Source organism: Tachypleus tridentatus, chromosome 8 (genome assembly GCF_004210375.1).
Source record: "Tachypleus tridentatus isolate NWPU-2018 chromosome 8, ASM421037v1, whole genome shotgun sequence".
NCBI classification, from domain to species: Eukaryota; Metazoa; Arthropoda; class Merostomata; order Xiphosura; family Limulidae; genus Tachypleus; species Tachypleus tridentatus.
The window spans coordinates 35,282,991-35,308,853 of record NC_134832.1 but is presented as its reverse complement, the minus strand read 5'-3'; the positions used below and the strand labels follow the sequence as shown (position 1 = coordinate 35,308,853).

Here is a 25,863-nt window from a genome sequence, read left to right as displayed (position 1 = left end):
AACAATATTAGTGTTCTATCTGGTCTGAAACTGAATATTATATCGCTGATTCACAATGATGGATTACTTTTATGTTGATACACTTCATTTCACGGGAATGCTAGTTTATGTATATACATACATTGATAACAATGTATGGAATAAATATCTTGTCAAAGAATTATACAACTTAAAAAAATCGTGACGGTAACAACACAATCAAAAGTGATCTGATGAATTTAAATTACATAACACGTGAATGTGCATCACCACAAATGTTACTAACCTCTTTGATATGGATTATCTTTAAATCGTACTCTTGTAATGTTAAGCTCCAATTTTACAGCCTTCTGCTTTCATTCTTCATTTGGCTCCAAACCTTTAATGAATTGTGATCAGTTTACTTCTAGCAAACTGAACTTCAAGTGAACTAACGTCACTCAGCAATGAATTTTCAGTACGACAATTATTCACAAGATCTCTGTGGCATCCAAAAATTCTGAGACAAATCTATAATATCATCCTTTGAACAAGTGTCTATAATTTGTTTTTCGTTTAATTTCTTCGCCTGAGCTCGAGTCGCAGCACACAAGGGAAACACGTCTGGATTTTTCTCAATAACACCATCCTTAAATGAAACGGTGGTTGACTCACCAACCATCTTTGGTTCGGCAGCAAATCTTCAAGCCAAATCCTCTCCCAACAATAACGATACTACTTAATTAGTAGAACTGGTCTTACTCTAACCACAACTGGTCTCGAAACTAGGTCTGATGTTAAATAAATGTTATGAAGAGGAACATTAACAACCCCACCCTCAATGCCCTGATCAACAACAGATTCATCAGTGGTGGAACTCGAACCTAAAACTGGTATACCTTCTAACAACAATGAGCGAGTCGCCCCAGTATCACGTAAAATACGTACGAGTATGAGATTAGCCGTGTCATTTGTCAAAAACACAGAACCAACAGATATAAGGTCTAAATTCCTCTCAAACTACATTAGCCTGTTTTATCAGTGGCCACAACAACATCTGGGGATCTGGTAAAATTACATCCATATGTGGACACGGATTCACTGGGTTTTGCCTCCTCTTGCAAACGCCAACAATCGGACATAACCATGTTTGGCAGAAATAGCAGACAGGCCTTGATTACTTTGATAGTTTCATTTCGTCTGTGATATGATTTCGAACCAGAGAAGCTGGATTTTTTAAATGAATCCTCAACTTTGGTGGATTGAACAGGTAAATTTTTTTTCTAAGGTAGTAGGAATTCTGTTTTTATGAAAAGTGGTTTTATATGTTAAAGTGTAATCATTAGAAAGAGCAGCTGTTACCTGTAGTGTTTCAACTTTCTTTCATCCAAGTCATCACTTGTACAGCGTTTAAATTCCTCAATTAGACGTAATTGTCTTAATTTGTCAAAACTGTTGCCAGTATACGTAGAATTACACCATCGATCAAAATAAACCTCTTTCGGGAGTAGCGAATTCCATAGAAATTTGACTATCTTGCTTGCGATAATCTCAAACTTATTTGCGTTAAGTCTCCGGTACAAACTCGTATGCTTTAAGAATAACTCCTTTAATTTTATCATAATTCGTACAGTCTTCTAGAGAGAGAGAGAGCAGCATAAGCCTCTTGTGCTTTACCAGTTAGAAGACTTTAACAATAATGACCATTTTTAGTGGGTCATTACATGGTTTGGGCAACTTTCTCAAAATGTTGGAAATATTTATCAACTTCACTTTCATTACATTGTGCTACTTTAATATATTGATTGGTTTCAAAGATAGCCTTTGAGTTACTTTGCGCGAAGTTCAAAACAAACCTCTACAGCTTCGATATAGGCTTGCTCTTTCTGAGTTTCGATGCGGGCTTGTTCGGCTTCGAGACGTTTATTTTCTCTTTTAGCTTCAATACGAGCTTGTTTGAACTTGGTTTGTTGAGTTTTAATTGGATTTGTAACTTATTTTTATCATTCAACTCTGATTGGCTAGTAGAAACGCTAGAGTATTCCTCTAATATTTCCTCAGACAACAAATCTTCATCGACCAGTATTTTAATAATACGCTTTGATTTCATTTTTTTTCTCATGTTTTGTTATGTTTCTAGTTGTTCAAGAAACCTTGATAATCAGATGTGATCAAATCTTGTTGGCACTGATAAATATGAATTGAATTAAGATTTGAATTTTGATTTATATCGAATTTTGTCCGATTAAGATCTCGGACGAGGTTCCTCAATTTATTATGTTACCTATTACTATTACGTATTACTATTTCAAATAAGCGGAAATCTTAGCTTTAATTTAGAAGTTAATTAAATGTCATTATGTTTGAAATTTATGATATTCGCCGAATGATTCATACAATTTCTTTCTTAATATAAATATATTTTAGTATACAAAAAATACAATTTATATTAACGATTATTACAAATAATGATTTATATACAAGCCTTTTACAACTGATAAACAGAAATATTCAGTCTTCTATCTGGTCTGGAACTGAATATTTTATCAACGGTCCAGGTCCACGAGGCGTAAAACCTTAAGTGGAGCAGAGGAAAGACAGTGTTATGGTTTGTGTTTTTCTGCCGAGGCGACAAGAGATTTTTACAAATAGATGTAATAATGGACCAGTGTAGGTACCATCAGATACTGACTCGTCATGGTATATTTAGTATTTTGCATATTATTTGTAAAAAATCCTACTACCTACAGGTAATGACCTCAAACACTCATCCAACCTATACAGAAGTTTCTCCTTTTCTGATGATGTCGTTTGTTGTCATATTAATTTGTAGTTGTTCATGATTGACTTTTTGCTATCAGTACATTGCTCGTACCGTGTTCACTGCCATTTGTTTTTCGTTTTATTCATCCTTATTTATCTTTTCACAAGTTTAGTTCTAAACTTAATACGAAAGCTATTTAAAATTTTCTAACTTTTTGTGTCTCATATGTTCGTGAGTTGAATGAAACTCTTGAATTGTCCTGAAGTCCATGAGCTTTGTCCCGATATATCGCCGTTTAGAAAGAACCCAATTGTTTTGCAACCGAGACAGGAACCATCCAAACAACCGTATCAAGGCTGAGTACACACACGTTCTTGTTGAGTGACGCACAAATCTGAACTATCTTGGCTCTCTATGAACTATTAACTAGACAATTAAATATTTATTAACTTGAACAACAACAACAACAAAAGATCAATTTCTGATTAACACACCATTATACTGGGCAATTTTGTACAGCTATTACATATAAAACCTAGTTTTTTGTTAGGAATCCTATATAAATACTTGTCATTCTCTTACAAAATCTTGCATGACAGTGTTAACTGCCCCCATTCACCGAAACGTGCATTTCACTAATACAATAAACAATTACAAACAATGTGGCTTTGTGTGTATGTTTTGAAGGCATATACATATATATATGTATATATATATCTAATATTAGATAGAAATAAACTTCCTCCGTTTCTTCTACTCATCTACATACCTATTAGCATCAAGATACTTAATGCATTTTAATATTTTAGCCAATCATTACTTAGTTTCATTTGAAACCACAAATCTCTGTATGAGTTTGAACTATAGGCTTGTTTAAGCTCATTATAAGTTTTAGTACAACGACTTCGATGTTTAAATATTACTTCTTATTTGTTACAGTGTTTAAACATTTATTCATTTGTGTCAGTAACGTTCGTCACTTAATTCTCTTTCATTTTCTTGTCTTTTATTCAACATTAAAAGATCGCAAATATATGTTAAAAGAAAACTGTAGAACCGATATTCATCAACTTTTATATGATAGTTAAAGTAGATATTTTAAAGTAGCTTGAAATTATTCACTGTCCAATTAAACGATATTCTCGCTGAAAGAATTTTTCAAATCCCCCGCTAGTACAGCTGTAAGTCTACGGAGTTGCAACGCTGAAATCAAGAGTTCGATTCCCTTTGGTGACTCCGCAGATAGTCTCATGTGGCTACGTTATAAGAAAACACACACACTTTTCCAACAAAGCATAAAATAATATATTATATAAATTTCAAAATCAATATATAAAACACAAACAACGTTTATGTTTGCACAGTTAAAAGTATTTTTAGTGAAATTAATCCATGGATTTCACTGAAGCCTCACCACATGGTTAAATAGCTGCCCGTCGTTGAAGAACGTAGAATGGTTTTAGAGATAGATAATCATTTCTTGTTTGGGATGGGTACTTTTGCTTGTAACTTTATATAACGAGCTTAATCAAATGCATAACAAGCAAGTTAAAAGGGATGAACGTCAGAAGATATTACATATTCAAAAATTTGTGTACATTATTGTCACAAAACAGAAAAAATCTGAAATCCAATATTTGTTAACATTAGGAACTTGAAGTAGCATTAAAAGACGAAATAAATAAAGGAGTTATAATACGAGTAAATACATTCATAATTTATATAAAAAAAATATCGGACAACGGCAAAATATGAACCATAAAACATGCTTTAATTTTTTTCCCTTGCCATGCAAATATACTTTCTGGATGTTCAGCAAAGTCAGTATTCACTGTATTCCACTTATGTGAATGCAGCTACTGCTTGTGCCCATTATCTTTCTCAGTTGTACCTAAGAACAATTCTAGCATTAATCAATAAACCCTGGTATCAACATTGTCTTTCATTCTCAATGTAGAACAATATTTCTGACGTGTTTTCATACTGCTTGGTACTAATGTGATATGTAAGAATAACTTCATGGAAACGAATGTTTCCAAATTTGTTATTTACCCTATTATGTGTAGCTTTTTCACAACATTTAGGTCAAGAAGGTCGTTTAGTTCCTTCGTCTTTAGCTGTCTATTCTTCTAGATTCTTTACCTAGGGTGGGATCGTTTGTCTTCCCGTAGTAAAAGCAACTGTAAAGTTACATGTATTGTGTGAAGCTGGGCAGACGATTCTTGAAGTTATGATTTCTCTTAGTTTGCATTGGGAATTATAGTCTTATGACTAACATTAATCACCCTGGGTAAGTCTGAGGTTAAAAAGTTAAGGAAGTTAATTAATTTCCATAAACTTCTTAATTAGATCAGACCAACAACACGCCTCATTTTAGAAGTTGAAAAAGAGGATTGTTTGATTTTTTTTATTTAAAAAGCAAGGGTGGCTTTCTGTATACGAGAAGATGGGAAAAAAAATGCATTGCATATGAACAGCTTGCACGAATGTTGAAATTACCATGGAGAAATAAAGTAACAAACATCGATTTGGTCAGACACAGAAGACTGGGGTGAATGTGTCAAATCATAAAAACGGATAACGAACTAATTTCGAATCAACTAATGAACTGAAAAGTTGAAGATGGAAGTATAAAAAGAGAACAAACAAAGCTCATGTGAAAAGAAAAATGTATTGAGAAAGATCAGCGAAAGAACTATCACATGGAAAGAAATGGAAAAGATGACGTGTAGAAGAAATTATCGCCATGGACGGGCCTCTATGATATCAAACAGAATGCTAAGTAAACAACCTGATATTATAGATAGGATCTATAAAAGATATTGTAATAACTTACAATTTTCTGAATACACCAAATTACAGGAAAATAAAGAAAGAATATATTTGTCATACATTCCATCATTGTCAACAAAAGTAGGTAATGTGTTTATAAAAAATACGAGTTGTTAAATAACCTTTTGTTTCTTTTGAATTTCGCGCAAAGCTAAACGAGGGCTATCAGCGCTAGCTATCCCTGATTTAGCAATGTAAGACTAGAGGAAAAACAGCTGGTCATCACCACCCACCGCCAACTCTTGTGCTACTCTTTTGCTAACGAATAGTGGGATGTTCCGTAATTTCATAACGCCCCCATGGCTGAAAGGATGAGCATGTTTGGTGTGACGGGGATTCAAACCCGCGACCCTCAGATTAAGAGTCGGGCGCCCTAACCACCTGGTCATGTCTGGCTTCAAATAACCTTTACTTTTCGATTAAAGTTAATAAATATCATTAATGGTGTTAGAGATAAAATGGAAGTAAAGGATATATGTGGAATGTATAAAATCGCTTAAGGCTGTGATTTAAGAGAAGCACAAATTTGAAATTTAGGATTAAAGAACATAAAAATACCGTAGATAAGTTAGTGATTCGACTTTGATGGAGCACATGACGATGTCTTTATATGTTATTGACTGTGAAAGGGAACAAATACTTAAAGAAATAAAGTTAAAAAAATGAACGAAATATAAAGAATAATTAGAAGTTGCAAAAAACAAAATAATTTTGAATATAGATTCAGGTCCTGGTTCCACGGAAGTAAATTTTTGGAAATCAGTTTTGTAAATGGCGCCACCGTATAATGTAAAAATGTTGTAAACATTGTTTTTTATTCTCAATTTGATACAAAAGCTATACACCTTTGATTCAAATTAACATAGCTTGGTATCAATAATATCCTTCATTTTCAATTGATCCAATTTATATTTCTTATACATAAGAGCACAGGAAAAAAAACACATAATAATTACTTTCAAAAACAACTGATTATAAAACATTCAAAAAGCAGGTACATTGAATTTCAATTTAATTAATAAATCCGAACCACAAAAATACATCAGTACGTTTTTCTTGCTCATGGATAACTTTCGAATCAAATCTCTAAAGCTTATTTGTATAGTTATTGTAACATACTCTTATAATAAAATATTTTGTCAACCTATTTCTTCTATACACATGCAATAATTAATATAAAACAACAGTGGTGTGTATGTTTCTTTATAGCATAGTTACATCGGAATACCTGTTGTGTCCACTACCGAGGGAATAGGAACCACTGATTATAGCATTGTAAATCCAAAGACTTATCGTTGTCCAGTCGGCGAACCATTGGTGGCTTAACTGACTATCACTTATACCCAGTAAGTAGCATCTTGTGGTCGAATACACCTAAAGTCTTTTAGCTTTATTAGTTTAACTTATTGCAGGGCGCGGATACAGTTTTAAAATTTTCTGTACGTATATTTATTATATTATAGAAAAGCTCATTTAGTTGCCAAAGGTGAAAAGACAACTGAATATGAAGCAATTTGGAATAAGTCAATTGTGCTTAAGGTGGTAGTGCCACGTCATGATTTCTTAACATTATAAGCAACACGTATGTTTAAATCACACACAAAAATGTGCATAACATATTTTAGAGAATAAATTCACGAGAAAATATCGAAACTTACTTTATACACTACATCTATAGTTGTTTGAAATAGCAGGGACTGTAGCTTCTTCCCCTAGTATACAGAAATAACTTTCTATTTTGCATATGGTTAATTAAACTTAAAAAAATTAAATGGCATAATTACGGTAAAATGTATGAGAGATTGAGAGAACTTTATCCACCATCACACAAAGTTATACTGCTACATTCAATATGCATGGCATTGAGCTTGTAGCAGCTTTAAATTACATTTTATTCCACTCACGTACCAAACAGAATTAATAACCTCAGTATCTTCTTCGTTTCCTAGGTACACCTTCGAAATGATTGTGTATATATTCTCCTATAATATGATCAAAGACCAATATATCCATGATATCATCGGTTTCATGCCAAATATCTTAAGATTAGAGCGTATTATTTACCGGAATAGACTTCGAAATGATTGTGTATATATTCTCCTATAATATGATCAAAGACCAATATAAATACTCCTTATAACAAAAATTAAACATTTAAAAAGCCATAATATTCGGCAATAAATTATGCTTTAAACTTGAAAGCTTGTTTTTATAAACTGTAATAACAAGTCTATTCCGGTAAATAATACGCTCTAATCTTAAGATATTTGGCATGAAACCGATGATATCATGGAGCATGAGTTGCATAACAAACTAATCTCGTTAAATTTATTTTTAATCAAACTAATAGGTTTTACAGTTGAAATGGTGTGTTATAATAAAACAAGGGGAAATCCTCAATAGCAATAGCACTTGAAATTCTCTTAGGCAGGATTAAAGTAAATTATACTTTTCTTCCCTCTTTATTAACTATATTTTTGTGCGTTTATGCCCGATTCAATTTTATTATTCATCAGGATCTCTAGCAGCTCATTCTCAAATTAAATTCTTTAAGGAAGGATAAGAGTAAATTAATAAGTCAATCGAAAGAGACTGAACTCTTGAGTCCAAAACTGTAATTATATCTCAAATCGGTGAAGAGATAACTGAGCTATGAGCTAAAAGTTTGCACTTGCAAAAAACAACTACTCCGAGCCGTTCCATAAGCCGCTGTGCCGCAGTTATAAAAGATTAGACAGCTTAAAAAAAGAGACGCGATGTTTTAGATGAAACATTTTACCAGTTACTATTCGAAATTATACCACATGATTATTTGACATGTAACGAATTAGATTAACTTCTTTACTACTGGACCGACAGTAAATTTGGAGATTTGAATGCTAAAATTCACTGTTGCTAGAGCATAGTTGATTCAATGTGCAGATTTGGGCTTAAAATATATATATTCTTACAAGTAAAAATTTTATAATAAAAATGCATGAAACCGAAACTTAATATGGAACATACAGATTGGGAAAAATATCATTTCCCTTTTTCAGGTCTTAAAGGTTATTGTTTACTCTCAAAGAAGCTCATGAAGTTATCAAGTTTAAAATTTATTCAATGCGGTAAAAATAACCTATTTATGAATAATTGAATAAAACAAAATACTTTTTGAAATAAATATTTGTTGCTATAACTAGTATTACAATAAAATAAAAGTGGTATCATACGGTGTTCCATGTAATAACAGAAGCTAAAAAGCATTGGAAAATAGCATTTCGTAATAAAAATTATCCATGAAATTCATAAAATCACACTTGGTACCAACTGAGTATTTATACAATAATTAAATCAAATCTTTATCGAAGGTTTTGGGTTTTCATTTATTTTATCTGTGTGTGTGCCTGTAAACATTAACATTTGTAATTTTGTGCTTATTGACCTTTTTGACCAGTAACAATATGTTTGTTTTCTAAATAATTGCTTTTTGTTAATCCAGATATATATATTTTTAAATACTCAGCTTATGTTCTTTATAGTTTCTAATACTTTTGGCATTTGCTTTCATATATTTTTCTTTCGTTGTTGTTCAGTTCAGTTTGTTTTGTTTATTTCAAATCAAAGCCACATTGCAATATCTGCTGTGTCTAATAAACTGTTATTCATGATATGTATGAGATGTTGTAATAAATATCGTGAATATCTCACTAAAAGCAGAACAAATCCTGATAACTTCCGTCCCGTCAGTCTGTTAAGTTGTCTTGACAAACTGATGGAGAAAATCATTTCAAATCGTCTTCTTCATTTCTGTGAAATAAATAACATCCTACCCGAATCTCAAAATGCTCCTAGGAAAAACAGACAAACAATAGATCACCTCACACTACTCACTGAATCAGTTTACAAAGCATTTAATAACAATCAGGTAATCATAGGCGTATTTTTAGATGTTAAAAAGCATTTGACCGTGTCTGGCATAACGCCAGCAAGTATAAATTAAACTACATGAAGCAAGTATAAATTAAACTATTATCAGATGGATATCGAACTTCCTAACAGATAGAACAACTCAAGTAAGAGTCAATAAAACTTTATCAAAATCTTTCAATATAACTGCAGAAGTGCTCCAAGGATCCGTCCTGTCGCCACTTCTTTACATTATTTTTGTCAGTGATATACCCTTTCCCAGTTTAACGTACACTTACAATTCACAATACGTAGACAACATTGCTATCTGGAGTATTTCTAGAAACCCACTAATGGCCATGTCTCGCGTTCAGGAGGAGACACTAAATACTGTCAAGAGCTGGAGTAACAAGTGGAGAGTGGTTTTAAATCCAACAAAAACGCAAGCAATCACTTTATAGGAAATTAAAAAGGCACAGATAAACGCTAGAAAAAGTAAACATCTCACTCGGCAATACACCTATCATCATGAGCAAGCACATCACATTCTTTGGCATCACTTTCGACTCCAGATTAACATGAAAAAAAAATAACAACATACATTTATCCATCAAAAAACGCATTTTACATTTAATGACCATATCTAGCAAACACTCAATCTGCTCACCAGAAACCATTAACCAAATATATAATATCTGTCCTTTAATAGAATATGGAAGTCAAGTCACATATAATGTCTAACAATACACTACAGAAGATCCAAATACAACAAAATAAATATTAAGAGCAGCAAACCGACTGCTATCATACACACCTGTTAACTGCATACACAAAATCAGTAACCTATCCATCATTAGAAACAGGCTCACAGAAATATCATACAAATATTACTTAAAATCAGAACATAGAAACAAACTAACTGCATCATTATGTAAATTAGTAAGTGCACCTACAAAATGCATTTCACTATAACATATTTCAACAATTACAAATCACTCAACAAAATACATAACCACGGATCAAATGAATATATGTTTAAATTTACATGTATCTCCTTTAAGATCCGGGCACAAAACAGGTAAAACTTTCAGCGCCTGTCATGTGAAAGTGGGTTTTCTCGGGGCACTTCCGTTTCCCCCCACATCCAAATCTCAGGCAATGAATCTTTAGATCCCAGTCAAGGCAATATTTTTACCCAGTTCTGAATCGGGCCGTTTTAACTTAATATTTCCTCGGCTTTTTGGACTTCGGGCTCTGGCCTGGCGTACTTCTCTTATATCGCCTTTGTCTCGACCCCTCTTTTCTCACCCGTCATTTTTATAATGCCCCACCGCACTTTATCACCTTAAACAAGTCAAAGTAAAATACAGGTAAATTTCTAAGTAAAATTAAATAATCTTTCATGTGATGGGACGAAGAGGAACCACAACGTTCCTAACCACCCCTGTTGCGGAGAAAATTCTTCTGACATTTCTCTCTCTAAACTAAACCACTGCCAAGTTCGTTTGGGTTTGCTGTGTCTACCACGGGGATTTGACCCCTTGGTTTTAGCGATGTAAATCCGTAAACCTACCACATTCAGTTAAGCATATCGAATCTTTATATAATCTACACTGGGGTGTAATGGTGCTGTGAGGGAGGTGGGGGTATCGTGAAACCTTGTAAGAATAGAAAATATTGGTATAATAAGTCAGTGTGAATATAAAGTAAATTTTCTTACCCTTTTGAGTTGTATTTCAAGCCCAAATTTTCTTTGAGATTCGAAAGATCTTAAACCTAAATTATTGCCATGGGTTAGATAAGATATTATAACCCTAAAATAAAGACGTACTGTGTGATCACCCAACCTACAGAAAAGGGCATACAATTTATCATGAAAGAAAAAAATATTGATTCAATTTTAAACTTGAATGGTTTCTGAGTTATGTTATATCACCAACGTTTTCAGTAAGAAACAAACCTTTTTAATCAAGAAGACTCTAATTTTAAAAATCAACAAATATTTTCCACTTTTATTGTCTATACATTTCACGTTTTCAGTATATAGATTAATAACAATATTAGGTTACACGTATGTTACTTAATAACATGACTCAACTGCACATTGTTTGGTTCTGTATTGTAACATCTCCCTTTTCACGGAAGTTCCAACTACTGAAACCCGTAAGATAACTTTAGAATTTTATATTCAAGACCCAAACCTTTTAATATACATCCAAACAACCAATTAGCAACATTTTTAAAATTCACTATCATCAAAACTAATTTTAACTAACTAATAAATAGTTTAAGTATAGACAACTCAGTGTCATCAATTCCAGCCAACATTTTCATGACACAGGATCTCAAGCGATCAATTCAGCGTTACGTCCCCCACTATAATGGCACAGATATGTAGACGACATAATTGCTGGATTTACATCTACAGAACACACACTTAGCTGTTTTTAACCACGTTAACTCCATACATCCCAACATTTAACTCACCTTTGAACACGAGAAAACTAACCAAATAACGTTTCTTAACCTCAAGATCAAATGAACCGATACACAATGCAAAACAAGTCACCCATACTGGACTATACATTCCGTGGGACTCGGCACATGAAACAAAACCAAAACTCAACCATATTAATATTAAAAAACAAAATAAACACAGCTCCAAAATTACGCTCAACCGATTAAATTAATGATGAAATCAACCAACTAAAATACAACTCATCATCAATATCAACCAATCTCTCAATGACCGCTGAAAGAATTACACACACACACACACACCTAAACCAACAATACAGTCAACAACGAATAATAAATTTAATGAAACAACAAACTGTAAAACCTTAGAGTGTTGCATACCATACATTCCCGACATTAGCGATAAAAAACTAGCATCTGGAAAACACTTATAACAATCATAACATTTCAGTAAACATAAATTAATTCAAAAATCAGGTACAAAACTAAAACCCATCCTCTGTAAAAATTACACTTACAAATATAATACCAACATTATTTACAAATACAATATAACAGCTGTCATGAATTCTATATCGGAAAAACAAGCAGAAAAATGAAAACCTCATTTCAAGAATACAATCAGCACCTTCTCACATTTTTGAACACTGAAAATCAAATAAGCACAACGTAACCATAGAAAACACAGTGAATAGGGAAACAAATACAAACACACGCAAAATTAAAGAAGCCTTATTTGTACAATAGGTCAAACCAAAATTAAATCTATATGAAGTAATACCCATATGCCTATATTAATTAATAACCTAATATATAACTGCAATAACCCCTATAATCTCGTACCCATTCACACTCTTGTCCCTAAGACATGCGCTCAGCAACAGTCAGTTGCAAACTCTTTGTTAACCTGAGGATGACCTTGGAAGGTCGAAACGTTGTTATGCACTTTATTTTGATTAAAGTTTTAATACCTATAACAGCCGTCTTTAGGATATACTATAAGACTACATGTCAAATCCCACTAGTAGGTTAGAAAAGAGCAATCAAAGAGCTCCCTCTTCTAGTATATCAATCCATGATTTTGTAGTCGCCAATTTTTTTAGTTTTTGCAAAATTTCAAAGAAAGTAAACTATGTTTGATTGAAATTCCACAATGTTATAAAACATTAAAAAATAGAATATATGAAAATTACACGTGGGTAAGAAACAGAGAGCTAAAATGAGAATACTTTTCTTTCCCCTGTCGTTCACATTTCCTTTGTTAGGGTAACGAATCAAAATAATAAAATGCAAAGTTTTACCTTTAAGAAGAATAATACTTATAAAAAAGGGCAGTTACTGAAACTGCGCATTTCAATCTCAACGGTACTTTATGGTTTGGTTTATTTGGAATTTTGTGCAAAGCTACACGAGGGTTATCTGTGCTAGTCGTCCCTAATTTAGCAGTGTAAGACTAGAGGGAAGGCAGCAGCTCATCACCACCTACCGCCAACTCTTGAACTTTTCTTATACCAAGGAATAGTGTGATATACCGTTCCATTATAAAGTCCCCACGGCTGAAAGAGCGAGCATGTTTGGTGTAACGTGAATTCTAACTCGCGACTCTCGGATTACGAGTCGAGTGCCTTAACCACCTAGCCATGCTGGCCCAGTACTTTATTAACGTTTGGGTTAAAAGTATAGTCCAAAAATTTCAAGACTCAAATACAGACTTCCTTAATTTTGAAATACTGACCAGGTGAAAGGCTAGCATTCAGTTGTATCTTCCGCCTCAAGAGCTTTTTTGATTGATTGTCATTCTTACAATTATCCCACGGCTCAAAGTGTGGAGCGTGTTAAGTGGCATCGCTTCTAAAATCAAGGGGCCTTTCCATCTATAATACTCAAACCCAGCCTTGTACTTACATATATATACAATATAAATGTAGAATAGAATAGAGCACAGTTTGGGTGTAGCATGCCAGACTTCTCAGATATTTCTTTTCAATTAGGTTATAAAGATTAATATTTCATTTTCACCAAACTTTAAACATATGTTCCCATTTACTCGTGCTTGACGTATGCACATGTAGCATATTTTGACACTTTCAAGATTTGTCTCATTTTTGTTTTTGTATACATTTCCATAAACGTTGTCACTGAACAACTTCCAATATTTGTTCAAATGGTTTTTTCCAGTGCATCAGTCACAGAGACGTTTGGGAACACCTGTAATATGTCTACTTCCTATTTTTATTTAGACAGTGACATGGGTAACATATGGTTTATGGTAAATTTGTCACTATTTGCTATGTAGATATTAGTTAATTTTCCCGATCTTATTTAGGTTCTTTAAAAAGAGAAATGTTGTTGTTTCTGTGTACATGTACCATACGTTGTATTTTGTATGTGCGTATAATAAAGAGTTTTGTTTTCATTTTATTCAAATTAGTGTCCATTCTCATCTTTAAATTAAATAAGTATAAACAATTCAGATTTAATTCAGTAATACACATTCTCCGAACATGTGAATAGAGCAGATGTTACTCTTAGTTGTATGTATTCAGTTCCTGGGGCAAAACGTAAATAAACGCGATTTGTGTTTGCGCGTGTGTGTGTTACCAAGGTTAAGGTATTCGCAATCGTAATAAACTACAAACCAATATTTAAGAGATACCCTACATGGCTAAAAGCATACGAACACCCCATATAATTAGTGGGTTCGGGTATTTCAACCAAATCCATTGCTAACAGGTGCATTAAATCAAGCATAAAGTCATGCAATCTCCATAGACAAACATTGGCAGTAGACTGGGTCTTACTGAAGAGTTCAGTGACTTTGAACGTGGCACTGTCGTAGGATGTCAACTTTTCAACAAGTCAATTCATCAAACTTTGACCACGCTAGAGCTACCCTGGTCAACTATAAGTGTTGTTATTGTGAAGTGGAGGAGCAACAGTTCAGATATGAGGCGGTAGGCCACACAAGCTCACAGAACGGGACCGCCGAATGCTGAAGCGCGTAAACATTGTCTGTCCACAGTTTCAACACTCACTACCGAGTTCCAAACTGCATCTGGAAGCAATGTCAGCACAAGAACTGTTCGTCAGGAGCTTCATGAATCCATGGTCGAGCAGCCGCACACAAGCCTAAGATCATGATGGGCAATTTCTGGAGCGATGAATCACGCTTCAGCACTCTGATGAACAAATCTGGGTTTGGCGGATGTCAGGAGAATGCTACCTGTAAAGTTTTGTGAAGGAGGAATAAGGGTCTGGGGCTGTTTTTCATGGTTTGGGCTAGGCTCTTTAGTTCCAGTGAAACGAAGTCTTAAGGCTACAGTATACAATGACGTTCTAGAGAATTGTGTACTTCCAACTTTGTGGCAACAGTTTAGGGAAGACCTTTTTTTGTTTCAGCATGAAAATGCCCCCGTTCACAAAGCCAGATCCATAAAGACATAGTTTACCGAGGTTGGTGAGGAAAAACTTGACTTGCCTGTACAGAGCCCTGACCTCAACATCATCGAACACCTTTAGGATAAAGTGATTCGCCAACTGTGAGCCAGGCCTTCTCGCCCGAAATCAGTGCCTCACTAATGCTTTTGTGGCTGAATAGGAGCGAATCCTTGCAGTAATGTTCCAAAATCTAATGAAACGCCTTCCCTTATAGCAGCAAAGGGGGGACCAACTCCGTATTAATGCCCATGGTTTTGGAATGAGATGTTCAACAAGTACATATGGTTGTGATAGTCGGGTGTCCACATACTTTTAGGCATGTAGTGTATCATCGAGTTCAATGTTTTCTTATGTAAAAGAAGATTAAGAAATGGCATACAGCAAAGTACAAAAGGCATAAAATTTTAGGCCCGGATGGCCAGGTGGTTAAGACACTCGACTTGTAATCTGAGGATCGAGGGTCTGAATTTCCGTCACACCAAACAAGCTCGCCCTTTCAGCTGTGAGGGCGTTATAATGTGTCGGTCAATCCTACTATTGTAAAAGAGTTAGCGGTTGGTGGTGATGACTAGCTTTCTTCCCTCTCGTTTTACGCTGCTAACTTAGGGGCGGCTAGCGAAGATAGCCTTCGTGTGGCTTTGCGCGGAATTCAAAACAAACAAATAAACTTGTATGATACTTTTTATTTCGTGATTTCGTGATGACAAGAACCTATCTTTCCAGATAGAACTGAAAACATCTATTTCCCAGAAACACTAATATTCCTCTTCAGAGAAGTCCCAAATACTGAAGCCTGTAAGATAGCTTTAGAATTTTATATCCAAGACCAAAACCCATTGATACACATCCCCAGCAACTAATTAGCAACTCTTATAGAATTCACTACTACCGAACTAACATTATGTTCAATGACCAAAACTATTTACAAATAAATGGCCTAAGTATGGGGAATTCCGTGTCAACAGTTCTGGCGAATATTTTTATGATACAAATTGAATCTGAAGCGATTAATCCAGCTTTACATCCTCACTATGTTGGTACAGATATGTTGACGATACAATTGCTAGATTCACATGTACAGAACACACACTTAGTTTTTTCAACTACGTTAACTCCACACATCCCAACAAAATTAACCAAATAACATTTTTCAAATTCAAGATCAAAATAACCGACACACAATGCAAAATAGAAATCACTCATACTGGACTATACATTCCTTGGGACTTAGTACATGTATAATAAACACAGACACAAAACTAATGATAAAACTAACGAAGAAATCAACATATAGTTGCTGTCCATTATACAAAGTTTCATCATGAATATTCTGCCTAAACAATCTATTAAATAATATAGATAATAAGTAGGGAAACAAATATAAACAAACGCAAAATTATACTAATTAATAACTTAATATCCAACCGCAACGCCCCTACAATCCCGTACCTGTTTATACTCTCGTCCCTAAGACATGCGCCTAGCAAAGGTCAGTTGCAAACTCTCTTTGTTAACCTGAAGATGACCTAAGAAGGTCGAAATGTTGTTCTCTATATATACACTGCCAGACGTCTTTAAGATATGCTATAAGACTGCATGTCAAATCCCACTAGTCTGTTAGAAAAGAGCAATCAATACATTTATACTTTTAATTTTTCTTTTGAATTATGTTGTTAATTTTCAAATAATATCCAATAATTTTGGATCAGGTAACCTAACACTTGCTATAGGAAAATAACACTATACAAGTTAAGTATGCATTTTGCTCTGAAAGCCATAGTTGTCAAAATAGACTCAACCACTTGGCCAAAATCTTAAGAGTAGGAAAAATATGCTTTTGCGAAAGATGAAAATGAAAATAAGAAAAGGGAAGATAAAAATAAAAATCTTTTTTAGCATTTAATAGGGAAAATGTGAACACTATGAAATTAGCCTAAATACTAGCTGGTCAAAAGTTTAAGACAATACCAAAAAGAAGTCGTAAACAGGGTAGGAAATGCCTAACAAGAGGTCTCAGTAATGAGTTGCACGGCTGTCTTTGTGAATAACTGCAAACATTCGCTTTAGCATGGTCGACAAAAGCATTTGCAGAAGGCTGGCTGGAATGTTATTCCAAGTGGTGAAGACGAAGATCATGCACTCTTTGGAATTGACGTCCATTTCTATAGATTTCCCTTGCCATCCACCCCCAAACATTTTCAATGGGTTTCAGTTCGGGCGAACACGCTGGATGGTCCAAAAGAATCACGTTATTCGCCATGAAAAAGTCCTTTGTCCTGCGGGCATTGTGGATTGCAGCGTTGTCATGCTGAATATCCAGTCATTTCCACACAAGCGAGAGCCTTCAGTAAATAAGGATGCTCTCTCCAACATGCCAATGTAGCCAGCTGGTGTTTGACGCCCTATATAACCTAAAGCTCCATTGTTCCATGGAAGGAGAAACTACTCCAGATCATGATGGAGCCTCCTGCACTGTTTCGTTTAAAAAATGTCTCCGGTGGGAGATCCTTATCGTGCCAATAACGTTGGAAGCCATCTGGACCATCCAGGTTAACTTTTTTCTCATCAGAGAACAAAACCTCATATTTCGTGCTTCTCAGCAAAGTTTAACCAAGCTGTTTCGTAGTGTGGAAGAAGGCGCGGCCTTTGAAGACGTTTACGGTTTTTAAAGCCTTTCTCTCGTAGATATCGTCTTATTGTTTTTGAGCTGAATTCTGCATCCGTAAGGATCTTAATTTGGTTCAACGATCGGCTGGTGTTTTGCCGGACAACCCATCGAATCCTCCTGTTCAACGCCGGCGAAATTTTCTTGGGCCGACCACTTGAAATTTTCGTTCCGTATCTCTCAGGGTCTTTTAAGAAATTTGCAACAGCAGTTATACTACGCCCAATCTCACCAGCGATAGCACGTTGAGAGAGACCTTACTTTTGTAGCTCGACAATTCTGCCACATTCAAACTATGTCAACTTTTTAGTCTTTCCCATGTTTTTACCCAATGTAACACAGAAGATGTCAGTGGGAGAGGTGACAACAGTAATGCTTGAACACAAATGACTAAATTTCGTTACGTGTTTACCGATTAATGCTGTATTTCAGTGTAGTCGTAAACCTTTGACCAGCTAGTATTTCAGCTAATTTCATAGTGTTCACATTTTCCCTATTAAATGTTAAAAAGGTTTTTTATTATTATTTTCCCTTTTCTTATTGTCATCTTTCGAAGCTCTACTCAAATAAGTGGTTGAGTCTAACAACGCAAAATGCATATTTTTCTTTATGTTCGTTGGCCTTAAGATTTGGGTCAGCAGTTTATGTATATGTGTGCGTGTAGTGTTACATTTTTTGTACTAAAATGACTCCCCTAATTTCGATCTTTTATTCATTTCTATCAATTAAGGAAGGGCATGGCCACGTGGTTAGTGTGCTAAAATTTTGCGAACTGTGGGTAACGAGATCAAAATCTCCGTCCATATATGCCCTTTCAGCGATGGGAACGTTACAACGTGACGGTCTGTTCTACATTTGTTGATAAAAGGTGGAGCAACAGCTGAGGATAGGTCCCGTTGGCTTGTTACCTTACAGTGGTCGGTGGATCACAAACAGGAATATCAGAAGATAGCTTCGATAGCTTTTCCATAAATAAATAAACTATCAATGAAACCCAAGTATGTGATCTTGAAAAATATAAAAAGCTTTGGTACCACAATAACCATAATGGGCGAGGTCTACTGATCAAGAGATGAAGGCAAAATTGAAACGATGAAAGCTTTGTTGATGTAGCCTAGAAATCCTCATAGTATCGAATATTAAAGCACATAAAAACTTTGTTATTTCATTACCCAATATTATCAATAACGTTATAAATAAAATCTATGTCTATAATAAAGTTCGTAAAAATGATAAAGTTTTGAATTTCATACAGTATACAAGTTTAAAGATATTATGAGGCAGAGGCGTAGCCAGAAATGGCCATGAGAGGGGAGTTAGTTTAAGTGCTTGATACAAGCCACGCTAGGTGGATGCCCCCCGGAAATTTTTTAATAAAAACACAAAAGAAAAGCCTGAATTATGCATTCTGAGACCACTTTTTTGGCAAATTTCAGAATGGCACACTGAGATGTTTGTCTTATTTTCTAATCATAAATAAATATATCGGCCTACATATATAGCATATAACTTAAAGTTATCAGGCCCAGCAAAGTAGGCCTACAGTCCTGTCATCAACATATAAAACATAGAGTCACTCAGGAGAGTGCAACATATATGTATAGTGTCTATAATCTGTATTCAAATATCATGGACAGTGTATGTTCAGATTCCCTGGATTTCAAGAATTAACTTCACAAATAAACAGTGAATTTATAGTGAATCATTTACTATAAATTGCGCCAATGGTACTAGGTTAGTGCCATGGTGTTGTCAGTCTGCCACGGTGCCACCCACTGTTTATTTGTGAAGTTAATTCTTGAACAAACAGAAGTTGCGATACAATCATTCACTATGTCAAGCCTGTAAAAGCAAAAGTCACTGCATGGGTTATTTAAACCCATTCATGAGACTGAACCTGATCAATCTGCTGCAGCCAATCAGGTTGAATCAGAATTGTCAACTGAATTGTCAGAGTCATCACCGTGGCCTTCTACCAGTGCTGCCACTACCACCTCAAGTCCAGTGTGGGACATTGGAAATTACATTTCTGATGATGTCAACATTAGTAAACAGGTAAGTCGACTTGTCATTATATTAATTTTGTATTAAAATCATGCAAACACTCTAATGAGTTTTGGACTGAATATTCATTGCCACAGGATGTTAGGCCTGCTCTGTGTTGTACAGCTCTAACCCTTTCTCTTCGAGGTTATTGTACTCTCATAACAAACTTTCCTATGTGCAAAATAACTTAATTAGAACTACGTCTTTCTGTCTCTTTTAGATAAACGCTGAAACCAAAAAATGCTTCCTTGAGATTGCCTAGAAGCCAAGGAGTGATTATATTTTCCCCCAGTGTGGTCCAAGAAAGCTGCGTTTTCAGCATCGTTGGCTTTCACAGTAGAGATGGCTACTCTACAGTCAACATGCAAAGGGTGCTTTCTGCAAGGACTGTTGTATTTTTGCTCCTGATGGTGCTGGTATTCGAAGCCAGAAATTGGGACAACTAGTGAAATTTCCATACACAAACTGGAAGAAGGCTGTTGAAGATTTCAAGGCACATGAATTGAAACAGTACCACCAAGACAGCAAAGAAAATACTAACAATTTTCTACAGGTCGTAAACACAAGTTCATCTGTGCACTTGCAGCTTGATGCAACTTACAAGCAAGAAATTGAACAGAAACGGCAATATTTAATGCCTATTTTTAATACTGTATTGCTGTGTGGGAGACAGGGTTTAGCTTTGAGGGAAAATATGATTCTAGTCCAATGTTTGTTGATGAAACTGATGACGAGCCCATCAATAATGATGGGAATTTTCGAGCAATTTTGCGCAACAGAGCAAAGGGTGATGTCAAGCTTTCAGCAAGCCTTAAGAGTACAAAGAGGAATGCTACGTATCTGAGTTCTCAAATTTAAAATGAAATCATCAATGCCTGTAATACTCATGTTCTTGACGGTTTGGTCAACAGGGTTAATGCTGCAAAGTGTTTCTCAATATTAGGTGATGAAACAACAGATATTTCAGGCATTGAACAGTTTTCGCTGTATGTCATTTCTAGACTGTTGAAAGTATTTGCTACGCTGCCTGTGTCAACGTGCTCAGTGGAGCGTTCGTTTTCAACTCTCAGAAGACTCAAAACGTATTTGAGAAATACCACCACTGAAGATCGGTTGAATGGCATGGCCTCATTATACATTCACCGTAGTATTAAAGTTGAACCAAACTGTGTTGTAGATGTCCTGGCAAGAACGAACAGGCGTTTGAGCCTTTCATAGACATTCAATTCTATTTCTTTAGTTCTGACAAAACTTGCTGTATTAAAAGAGTGTTCAATCAGAAATTTGCATTTGACCATTCGTTATGTGTGAAATTGTCTGCCATGCAATCACAGATCTTTATGAAACTTCACACGTGGCAATTGAACTTGTCTAAAAAGTTTGGGTCCATTGAGGGTTAACCCCCAAACCCTTCCTTGGCTACGCCCCTGTTATGAGAAAAATTAAATGTGTGTTGTACGAACGTCATTTGATGTCTTCATATTTCAGCAACAGCTATGTTGTCCTGTTTTATTCATTTTGTAGAATATACGTTATATATATGTATTAATTGAGCTTTATAGTAATATCCTTTCTCTCGCTGTATACATATATAAAACTAGCAGAGAGCAATTGCCAAGGCTACAGACAGAAAAGGTATGTTGAAAGATTGTTTGTTTTTGAATTTCGCACAAAGCTACTCCAGGGCTATCTGTGCTAGCCGTCCCTAATGTAGCAGTGTAAGACTAGAGGGAAGGCAGCTAGTCATCACCACCCACCGCCAACTCTTGGCCTACTGTTTTTACCAACGAATAGTGGGATTGACCGTCGCATTATAACACCCCCACGGCTGAAAGTGCGAGCTTGTTTGGCGCGACGGGGATGCGAACCCGCGACCCTCAGATTACGAGTTGCACGCCTTAACACGCTTGGCCATGCCGGGCCATATTGAAAGAACTGTAAATATCTTCATTTTTAAATAGTCAGCAATAGAGTAAGGATTATTTTATTTACTTTATGATGTTAGGTGATTCATAATGCTATATAAACAATAAAAATCGAAGCTGTTCGCCCTGGTTTTTTTTTTAGTTAAAGTCCAGTATATATTTGTACGCTGAACGTACTAAACTACATTTAAAGTCAAAATTAAAGCTAACATTTTGGAAATTATCACGATTAAATAACTATATTAAGCACAGTTTTGTTTACTAGTCTTATAAAGTATTAACGAATAGTCTAAAATTACTATTCAAGAACATTTTGTATAATATTTCTGATTTGAAGGTAGCTCGTTATATAACCGAAAGAGAAGGTTAGTCATGTTTAGGACAACACTACACTTTTATGACCTTGTGCGACAGATAAAACTTGTAATCTGTCGTTTCTTTTTTTTTATGTCAAAGTTACTGTTAGTAGAGATGGTATTCGTAAAAATACAGCGCATAGGCAAGAGCCGGCTATATTATTTTCCTGCGTGAAAGTACGAAGAAAAATATTTGCATGTTTTTACAGGTCATTTTCCTTGCAGCTTTCTGTATTTAAGATCTATTTTGCTCTTTTTGGAATTTTACTAAATTTATATGAATGTTTCGTATAAATAAAAACCAGTTTACATTTGAGAATAATTGTTTTGGATGTATTTCAGAAATCGATAATAATACCCAAGGTAAGCCAGCTGTTCAAAGTTTAACCTACCACTACGACACCGGAAAGAATTAGGATCCTGATGTTGCAGTTAACGGTCAACCAGACAATCTAGTTGACACCTGTTTGTTTCAACATACATATTTTCCTGATATTTTTCCATGGTGGCAAGTAGATTTGCAGGGTATTCAACTTGGGTGGAATGTCTCTATTCTGAATAGAGAAGACTGTTGCGGTAAGTTATGTTTACACCTGTAAGAACAAAAAAAAAGTATACAAAATCAAAATTAGACTATAAACTTGTGAAATAACGTGTCTAACGAAACAGAAGTGGAACTGATGATACAACACTAAAATGCTCTGTTAATCGTAATGTAATCCCATTTTTCAACGACAGAATTTTAGAAACTCTCTTTATGTACTCAACACTCTTTAAATATAAAGAAGATATCTTACCTCAGTTTTTGAAATGTGGCTAATTGAAGTTGTGAAATCGAAGGGCCAGACTGTGGTTTCGAGAATCTCTGGTTCATGTCTACTTGGGGCACATAAAACAAAATCTTTCTCCACTTTCAAACTGCGGAGGCGTAATAAAAGTGATGGTCAAATCCAACAACTCACTAGTGAACCAAATGACTAGTGAAACTAAGTTCCCGCTGAAACTTTAAGTTATTGCGATTGTATCGTTTTGAACTCTTATTTTTTTTAAATTATTTTATTATGAACTATATTATCGACATTTAAACTGCCCAATCTTTAATGTTTTAGGCCTGGTATGGCCAAGCGCGTAAGGCATGCGACTCGTAATCCGAGGGTCGCGCCAAACATGCTCGCCCTCCCAGCCGTGGGGGCGTTATAATGTGATGGTCAATCCCACTATTTGTTGGTAAAACAGTAGCCCAAGAGTTGGCGGTGGGTGGTGATGACTAGCTGCCTTCCCTCTAGTCTTACACTGCTAAATTAGGGACGGCTAGCACAGATAGCCCTCGAGTAGCTTTGTGCGAAATTCCAAAAACCAAACCTTTAATGTTTTATTTCCTCGAAATTTTGTGAAAGGGCAAATAATAAAAATTAAGATTTATCACAATAAGGTAGAAGTTAATACTGGTAAGGCAAACACATTGTCTTAAAAATCAGTTTTAAATTAGTTTGTCGAGAACTGAAATTGCAAAAAAAAAAGTTAACACTATCAACATAATTCAATTTAGCCTTGTGTTATAACTATGTTAACCAGATTTACAAACCGAAAAAAGCGGAACAGCTTAACTATTGTTCCTAATTTCAAAATGGTTATTACAAAGTTGAAATAATTTAACTTTTATTTAATTTACTTTAAACCTATTGAACTGTCTACAGTGTTTCCATATATATTAACTTTTTTTCTTTTAAGTAATTTTATCTAAAGGTTGACTAGAGTATTACTAACTAAAATATTTGCAAAGACCTGTATTTATCATCATGCACAGATAGAACTTTCCAGAGGGTTTCTCAGAACACCGGGACAAAATACCAAAAAACGGGAGCATCCCGACAAAACCAGGATGTCCGATCATATTGGTTATGACGCTTTGATATAGATTATGTATCATTCTATACTCTCTAGATGTGTTCTGCTAGTAAAAATGTCATAATGAAGTAAGTAACAAAATTCAGCAAATAAAAGTTCACATTATGAAAGTTAGTATCATTTCGTACAATATTGTAGTTTTATCACAGCTACCTCGATAAGGCCCGGCATTGCCAAGCATGTTAAGGCGTGCGACTCTTAATCTGAGGGTCGCGAGTTCGCATCCCCATCGCGCCAAACATGCTCCCCTTTCAGCCGTGGGGGACGTTATAATGTACGGTCAATCACACTATTAGTTGGTAAAAGAGTAGCCCAAGAGTTGGCGGTGGGTGGTGATGACTAGCTGCCTTCCCTCTAGTCTTACACTACTAAATTAGGGACGGCTGGCACAAATAGCCCTCGAATAGCTTTGTACGAAATTCAAAAACAAACAAACAAACAATACCTCAATAAACACCTAACAGTTTTGAATATTTTATAACAAAAGAGTTCTTGCCTTGCTTCGCTTGCCAGTTCTTCATTGCCTTTAACCCCCGTTTTAAACAGAGTTAAATAATAGGATTATCTAATGGGTAACATTCTTCATATTCTAATTATTTTGGCAACTTCAAATACGCAAATTTTTGTACAGAAATCATCAGACATTATTCCCCAAAATCTGTAAATTAATACTGTCTGTTAGAGAGGACATGTTTTTGGTTGAACTGAAGCTTTCCAAATTCGGCTTAAGGTTTACAAATATTTTAATATCCTTATCAGATAAAGATTGTGAATTTTAAGGAATTAAAACTGCGACGTTCGACTCGCTCTTACTGGTTTAAAGTTAAACGTCGAAAATGTGATTGCTAACAAATTTTCTTCTGTAAAACTAATAAGTATATTAAAGTTAATCATCCAATAGAATTTACTAATCGTAATGTGTAAAAAGAACAATTTTTGTTATATATTTAGATATTCGCATAGGCCTTACTCCAATCAGTCGCCATGTACACAAGAATAAGTTTTACGAAAAAAACCTATTATCAGCATTATTCAGGAGCCGAGATTGGGGCTGCAGAATGGGCTCACTTTTCCTGCCATTTTCAGCCGGTTACTGGCAGGCATGTAACCATCCAAATCGTACAATTCTGTCCCACTTGCAAGGAACAAGACAACAACATTTTGACCATGTGCGAAGTGGTGTATTTGGGATTAGCGTGTAATTACAACAAATTTGTTTTCCAAACCAATAATTCGGTTTTCAACTTCGAATAAAATTTTGAACTTCTTTCCTTCGAACTCGATGTAATTACGATCTTTTTTAGTGCTACCCACCTTTTAATCTTAAAGATATTACATGAAATTGTATTATGTGTATTTTACTTTTGTTTTCTGTACTGAAATGTTAACTGGTCTGTCGTACATCCCTGTCATTTGTTTCGAGAATGCACATTTTCAACCGTGCTTGAAAACTCTAGTCTACGTACTTATTGCAGTATTTTTAAAGTCAAGCAAAATAAATATAGGCTTGTAATTTTAAAGCACTTACCCCTTTAAAGTTAAGTTGAAGATCAAATAATAGAACAAAAGTAGGTGTTTATGTGTTTTAAAATTGCTTTACATTAT

At 35.0% G+C, this 25,863-nt stretch overlaps 1 long non-coding RNA gene across 1 annotated transcript; it reads left to right on the top strand.

The window, feature by feature from the left end:
- Positions 1-82: 82 nt before the first annotated feature.
- LOC143222165 (uncharacterized) lies at positions 83-24,939 on the top strand. Its single transcript, XR_013012044.1, has 4 exons — positions 83-1,228; positions 6,764-6,900; positions 22,693-22,926; positions 24,158-24,939. It is a non-coding gene; the product is annotated as an uncharacterized LOC143222165 (long non-coding RNA).
- Positions 24,940-25,863: the final 924 nt, after the last annotated feature.